We start from the raw sequence: 8,413 nt of genomic DNA on the forward strand, positions 1-8,413 counted from the left end.
CAGCTTTTGGCAAAAACAACCCACAAGAGTAAAATAAGGATTAGGAAAGTTCAGAAACATATACTCACAACTTAGCCAAGAAGATTACATGAATCATTTCCAGATTTCCATAGAAGTCGTAATGTATCGTGGAGATCTTTTTCTTAGGACTTTGTAGGGCTTTTCAATATCTATTCAACGTCTCTTACTTCTGGGAAAAGAAATTTCTATAGCCCCAAGTTCAACATATAAATAGCATTAAGCTAAGTTGTATTACCCTTGGGAAATACAAGATTTTGAATCAAAAGAATCCATTTTGGGGACTTCCCTGGTGGCACAGTGGTTAAGAATCCGCCTGCCAATGCAGGGCACATGGGTTTGATCCCTGGTCCGGGAAGATCCCACATGCCGCAGAGCAACTAAGCCCCCGCGCCACGACTACTGAACCTGCGCTCTAGAGCCCACGAGCCACAACTACTGAGCCCATGCGCCACAACTACTGAAACCTGCACACCTAGAGCCTGTGCTCCACAACAAGAGAAGCCACTGCAATGAGAAGCTTGCACTGCAATGAAGTGTAGCCCCCGCTCTCTGCAACTAGAGAAAGCCTGCGGACAGCAACGAAGACCCAACACAGCCAAAAATTAATTAATTAATTTTTTAAAAATCCATTTTGGACAAAAATATGTAAGTGCTTCAAGTTTTAAAATATCTAAGTAATGTTTAATTTCAACACTTTTTTATATAGTTAAGGTATGGACCCCAATCTTCATTTAGGTCATATATTTTAAGATCTGGAAAAGGCAACTAGTTTATCTGAGAAAATTATATAATTAAAGCAAAGGTCAGCAACATGAAAATACTGTCATTCTAAAGCTACTGAGATTGTCTTGGATTCAGTAGGAAGTCTAGAAACATGTTCCTCCACTGTGTCTTCTCAGAAGTGGCTTTTTCATTGTCCAAGGCACTCTGAACATCGTGGATGCCAATACGCTTCAGTAGAAACCTTCCTGTGAGGAAAGCAACAGTAATTCAACTTTGTTGAACTCTGCTACATATGCTATTTAAAAAAACAAAACAAAAAAGCAGAATCTGATAGCTTCAGGATCTTATATAAATTTTTGTGAAATAGCTTTTTATTTTTTTTAACTCCTTCTCTATTGAAAGCTAAGGCTTAAGCATGAGTCCAAGGGACTGACTAGCAAGCAATGTGAGTAAATACACAAAGCTGTATGCTCCAAATTGTCTCAGTCTTCTGAGCCCAACACATTTTCAAAGGAAAACCTTAAGTACCCCAACTTTCTCTTCTCTTAAGCCCAGTTCATTCCCAGGAGGCATCTTAGTCATGACACCTCTGGTGGGCGATCCTTCCAACCTCCACATATGGTCATTTTCTATTGCTACTGTAACAATTTACTACAAATTTAGTGGCTTAAAACGTTACTCATTTATTATCTCACAGTTGTAGTCAGAATTTCAGGAGGACTCAGATGGGTCCTTTGGTCAAAATTTCATCAAGATGCTGGCTGGCCTGGACTCATTTCTGGAAACTCTGAGTGAGAATCCGCATCCTTTCAGGTTGCTGGAACAATTGTTCCCATTTCTGGGAGTCACTCACAGCTTTTAGAAAATACCCACTGTTCTTAGTTCATACCCCGCTCCTTTAAAGCCAGAAACAGCGTTCCAAATCCTTAGTGTTTCAAATCAGTCTGACTTCGCTTCATCTCTCTTACTCTTCAGCCTCCTTCTTCTGGTTTAAAGGCTCATGTGATTAAACTGGGTCTACCTAGAAAATCCAGGAATATTCCTATTTTAATATCAAATGATTATTATATCTGCAAAGTTCCCTTTTACCATGTAAGGTAATATATTCATTGTCCCAGGGATTCGGGACTACGGAATCTACTTGGGGACCATAATTCTGTTAACCACAATCAGACATAATCTGAAACTGAGGCTTTCCAGCTGGAGTACCTGCTTCTTATAGTGGACCCAGGGTAGGGAGTGGGGAGTGGAAATCTCTTTATTCATGTGTCCACTTCAAATCCCTGAAGGATAAAACTTATTTGTTAAATCTTATAATCATCGCATAGCAATAAATATATTCTCCTATCCAGTATTTTTAATCAAAAAACTATGGAAACTAGTCTGGTCACATGCAAATTATAATTATGAAGTCAATACTCAGAATAAGGCATTATATGTGTTTGATAGTGTGTGACTACGTGTGACATGAGTTTACATGTGAATGTTTGTGTCTGTGTGTATATGTATTGTGTAGAGTCAATGTACTACACTGGGGGGGCAGGTGGGAAGTGGATTGGACAGCTAGACTTCTGAGGTTTTGCACCAATTCTTGTACAAACTGCCTGTGTGACTTTGAACAGATCATTTAAGAAACTCTGCGGCTTCCCTGGTGGCGCAGTGGTTGAGAGTCCGCCTGCCAATGCAGGGGACACGGGTTCGTGCCCCGGTCCGGGAAGATCCCACATGCCGCAGAGCGGCTGGGCCCGTGAGCCATGGCCGCTGAGCCTGCGCGTCCGGAGCCTGTACTCCGCAAAGGGAGAGGCCACAACAGTGAGAGGCCCGCGTACTGCAAAAAAAAAAAAAAAAAGAAACTCTGGTCTCAGTTTTTTCTATTGTGAAGTCGAGTATTTTGTTAGGTTAATATCCAGCTGATAATTCTGTAACTTAAGTAATTTATATTTATATAAAGTAAAAAGGCACATAAACCATAGGTCAAATTAGTAAAAATATTTCCTCATAGGAAGATTGTGATTTTTATTAAAATTTCTACTATTATCAAAAAGACAAGAGATAACAAATGCTGGCATGGATGTGGAAAAAAGGGAACCTTTGTGCACTGTTGGTAAATTGGTGCAGCCACTATGGAAAATAGTATGGAGTTTCCTCAAAAAATTAAAAATAGGACCACCATATGATCCAGCAGTTCCAATCCTGGGTATTGGTACAAAGGAAACAAAATCACTGTCTCAAAAGATATCTGCACCCCCATGTGCATTTCAGGATTATTTAGAGTACAATAGCCAAGATATGGAAACAACCTAAATGTCCATCAACAGATAAATGAATGAAGAAAATGTGATATATGTATATATACAGCATATTGGAATATTATTTAGCCATAAAAAAGAAGGAAAACCTGCCATCTGCAACAACATGGATGGACCTTGAGAGCATTATGCTAAGTAAAATAAGTCAGACAGAGAAAGGCAAATACAGTAGAATCAAAAACTCAGAGAACAGATTGATGGTTACCAAAGGTGGAGGGTGAAAGGTGGACAAAACGGGTGAAGGTGATCAAAAGGTACAAACTTCCAGTTATAAGATAAATAAATTCTGAATATGTAATTAATGTACAGCATGGTGACTATAGTTAACAATATCATATTGCATATTTGAAAGTTGCTAAGAGAGTATATCTTAAAAGTTCTCATCATAAGAAAAAGAAATGTGTAACTGTGTGGTGATGGATGTTAACTAAACTAATTTTGGTGATCATTTCACAATCTACACATATATCGAATCATTATGTTGTACACCTAAAAGTAACACAATATTATATGTCAGTTATATCTCAATGTTTTAAAATTTCTGCAAAGTATATTTCAGTTCTTCCTAGAAAAATCACCAATTTTGTTACTTAAAAAAGAAGTTTACAAGTTTACAAATCAACTTCTCAAGAAACAAAATAGAGTTTGTAAAAAAAAAAAAAGTTCAACATCTTAAGATTCATATATATCCTAATGCAAAAGATGGTTATCAAAATTTCTTCCTAAGAAGGCAACATAAGAAGCATAAATCCTGCAGATTTTACCCATCCTTTTGTTCCTGTGGTGAACTCTGACATTAGTCACTCTTCCTTTTACAGTCACAGCAGATTCCCTTTGCTCCAGCTCACAGCATCTATTTCCCAGTGCACAAGTGATTGCACAAGACATATATTTAGTGAAACATACTTAATATGTGTTTTGGGTACAAGAGGTAATGTCAGCTATTACGTGGACCCAAAACCCAAATAATCTAAATAACGTTTGTTGAATATGTAAATATCATTGCATACTTTATTAATAAAATTCATGGATCTCAATAGCGCATATAACAAGGTAGAGAACAGTCCAGTTCTACCTAATGCTAATTAGTTATTACCGAAAGCCTTAGGTTCAGTTCTTTTCCGTTGCTTCTGGTTGCCACATTTCTTTAATCAAATTTATTCAGGTACAAATTACATAATATTAAATGTACCCATTTTAAGTATAAATGAATTTTGACAAATACATGCACCCAAGCATAATCCACCAGCATAATCAAAAATATGTGTGTACATATATGTCTATAGGCATACATATATATTATGTGCATGTGTGTGTGTAGATTTAGGAGAAAGTTTTTTTTTTTTTTTTGAACCTTCATTTATTTTTTCTTCTTAACAATACATTGCGGAGTTCTTTCCACAGCAAAGCATGCAGCCCTTATTCTTTTAACGGCTATATAGTATTCCACTAGAAGTAGCTATCAACAGTCTGTAAACTGTGGAATTCATTTTTTTATTATTATTTTTTAACATTTTTATTGGGGTATAATTGCTTTACAATGGTGTGTTAGTTTCTGCTCTATAACAAAGTGAATCAGTTATACATATACATATATCCCCATATCTCTTTCCTCTTGCATCTCCCTCCCTCCCACCCTCCCTATCCCACCCTTCTAGCTGGTCACAGGGCACCGAGCTGATATCCCTGTGCTATGCGACTGCTTCCCACTAGCTATCTATTTTACATTTGGTAGTGTATATATGTCCATATATACACTACCACTCTCTCACTTTGTCCCAGCTTACCCTTCCCCCTCCCCATGTCCTCAAGTCCATTCTCTAGTAGGTCTGCATCTTTATTCCCGTCTTGCCCCTAGATTCTTCATGACCTTTTTTTTTTTTTTTTTTAGATTCCATATATATGTGTTAGCATACGGTGTTTGTTTTTCTCTTTCTGACTTACTTCACTCTGTATGACAGACTCTAGGTCCATCCACCTCACTACAAATAACTCAATTTCGTTTCTTTTTATGGCTGAGTGACATTCCATTGTATATATGTGCCACATCTTCTTTATCCATTCATCTGTCAGTGGACACTTAGGTTGCTTCCATGTCCTGGCTATTGTAAATAGAGCTGCAATGAACATTTTGTTACATGACTCTTTTTGAATTATGGTTTTCTCAGGGCATATGCCCAGTAGTGGGATTGCTGGGTTGTATGGTAGTTCTATTTTTAGTTTTTTAAGGAAACTCCATACTGTGGGAGAGAGTATTTTTGATGTAAAGTTCTTTGAGTTTTGAGACCAGTGTAGACTCATGTAAACATCTCTACAATCAAGATACTAAATAATTTCATTACCCTAAAAAATTCCCTCCTGCTACCCCTTTGCAGGCACATCCTTCCCAGACCCCCAGTTGCTCACAGCCACTGATCTCTTCTCTGTCTCCATAGTTTTGCCCTGTCCAGAGTGTCATTTAAATTCAGTCATATAGTATGTAACGTTCTGAGACTTCTTTCACTTAGTATAGTTCCTTTGAGATTCATTCACGTTGTGTGCATCAATAGTTCATTCTTTTTATCCTTAAGTAGTATTCTATGACATGGAGGTACCACAATTTATGCATTCACCCATTGAAAGGCACTTGGATTGTGTTCAGTTCTTGGCGATTATGAATAAAACTGTTATAAACCTTTTTGTACAGTTTTTTGCATGAACATAAGTTTTCATTTCTCTAGGGAAAAACATGGGGAAGGGGTTGCTGGGTCATAGTAAATGTATGTCTACATTTATAAGACACTGCCAAATTATTTTCCAGAATGACTAGGACGTTTTGCATTTCCCAGCAGCAGTGTATGAGAGTCTCCGTCAGCATATTCTTAGTAGCACTTGGTAGTGTTAAGGGGTCTTTCGTTTTTGTTTTCATTTTTTGTTTTAGTTTTTTGTTTGGTTTTTTGTTTCTCTTAGTCATTCTAATCAGTGTGTAGTGCTTTTAACATACACTTCCCTAGTGGCTAATGATGCTGAGCATCTTTTTACTTATCTGCTAAATGTATGTCTTATTTGGTGAAGTACTTATTCAAGTCTTTTGCCCATTTTTTCACTGGGTGTTTGTTTTCTTGCAGTCAAGTTTTGAGAGTTCTTTGTATATTCTGGATACACTGTTTTGTCAGATACACGATCTGCAGATGTTTTCTTCCAGTCTGCTCTTTATCATCCTCTTAGTGGTGTCTTTTGCGGACCAAATGTTTTTAACTTTGATGAAGTTCAATTTATCCATTTTTGAGAAATCATGCTTTGGTGTTGTATCCAAAAACTGTTTCCCAAACCCAAGGTCATGCAGGTTTTCTTCTATGTAAACTTCTAAAATCTTGATAATTTCATGTTTATATCAATGATCTATTTTGAGTTAACTTTTGTGTAAGGTGTAAAATTAGGATTTTTTGAATAGGGATGTCCAATTATTCCAACACCATTTGTTGAAAAAAGTTCCCTTTCTTCATTGAATTGCCTTTGTACCTTTGTCAAAAATCACTAAATGTCTATTCTGTTCCGTTGATTGATGAGTCCATTGTTTCACCAGTACCACACTATCTTGATTACTGTGGCTTTATCATAAGTCAAAATCAAGTACTATGGTTATTCTACTTCATTCTTTTTTCTTTCAGAATTGTTCTATTGCAATTCCTGTGTCTTTACATGTAACTTTAGAATCAGCTTATCTGTATCTATAAAATATCCTTATTGGATTTTTATTTGAATTCATTTAAATCTTATATCAGTTTGAGAAAAATTGGTATCTTAATTATATCAAGTCTTCTAATCCATGAACATGGCATCTCTCTTCACTCATTTGGGTCTTTTTTATTAAGTTATTGAGTGTTTTTTTTAGCTTTAGTGTATAGATTCTGTACATGCTTTTAGTTAGAATTATCCTAAATTATTTTTATGGAGCTATTTTAAATTGTATAGGGCTTTTCTTTTCAGTTTACAATTGAACTTGATAGTATATAGAAATACTGGATGCATATTATAGTAGAATGCATATATAGTAGAACTTTTTCAAAGGAAAGTATAGGGTGATGATTGGACTCAAAACCAATTGAAGAAATTTCATCAAAGGATGGAGAAATTTTAGTTCAGGTAGAAGACTGAAGGAGACGAGATAGGCTACAATAGCTGACTTCAGACATTTGAAAACTGTGAGTAACTTTAGGAGTCATACATTTGTTTTACAGAGATAAAGTCTGAAATTAATGAGAAAATCAGAATTTCCACTGCCTAATATGTTTAAGAATTAATATGCTGCAAACTGGAACTCTCTAAGAAGAGAGATCTGTGAATATTTTATCATAGTTTTTTCTATCAGAAATCAGCCAAACTAAATAGCCTACATATTTCTAAGCTTTTAGAAACATGTTCTTTGAGCTTCCTGGATCTGTGTTTTGATGTCTGGTTACTTTGCAGGAATTCTCAGTCACTATTGTTTCAAATATTTCTTCTCCTTTCTCCCTTTCTTCCCCTTCTTGTATTCCTATTACACTTATGTTACACCTTTTGTTGTTGTCCCACGGTCCTTGGATATTCTGTTCTGGTTTTTTTCTTTTTTACTTGGTCTTTGTTCTCTTTGCTTTTGGGGTTTTGAGGATTCTATTCATATATCTCTAGTTCAGAGATTCTTTCCTCTGCCTTTGGTTTTATTTTAAAGAAATCTTAATGTTGGGAAGCTTACATCTCTCTCTTTAAGAGTCAGGAATTGTGATGAGTTTGAGATTTTACCTTACTTGGAAGCTAATAACTTAGCCTGGCACAGTTTCGTGAGTGCTGGGAGAAGGCATAAGATCCTGAGTCAGAGACAAAGGCACAGCAAGTAGCCTGCGGATCACATTTGCGCCAGTTCCCCTTGTTCCCGCTGTCTCACAGGGACACTGCACAGGGTCCAAGTGGATGTTGCACAGGCAGTGTGTCTTCATCAAGCACAGAAACCTTGAGCTTAGGGAACTTGAATCTTCTGTAATGGGCAGTAAACCTGCCTGAATTCTTTGCCCCAAATTAAATCATTACCTTTATGATACTGCACAGTAAACAACCTGCTTTCTTGCTCCAGGGAAAGACACTATCTCCATTTTCCAATGCTGTTTGCTATACAAACATCCTTGAAAAGATAGTCCAGACCAGAGATGGTCAATGCCTTTGCTCACAAGACATGCAGAAACATGAGACTCATAGAGAATTGTCTTATAAAGGAGAAGGAAGGAAAGAAGGAAGGATGGAAGGAAGGAAGGGAGGGAGGGAGGGAGGGAGGGAAGGAAGGGAGGAAGGGAGGAAGGAAAGAAGGAAGGAAGGAAGGGAGCAAGAAAGAAAGGGAGGGAGGGAGG

This window comes from Monodon monoceros, unplaced genomic scaffold (genome assembly GCF_005190385.1).
Source record: "Monodon monoceros isolate NGI ecotype Baffin Bay Population unplaced genomic scaffold, NGI_Narwhal_1 Super_Scaffold_6, whole genome shotgun sequence".
NCBI classification, from domain to species: domain Eukaryota; kingdom Metazoa; phylum Chordata; class Mammalia; order Artiodactyla; family Monodontidae; genus Monodon; species Monodon monoceros.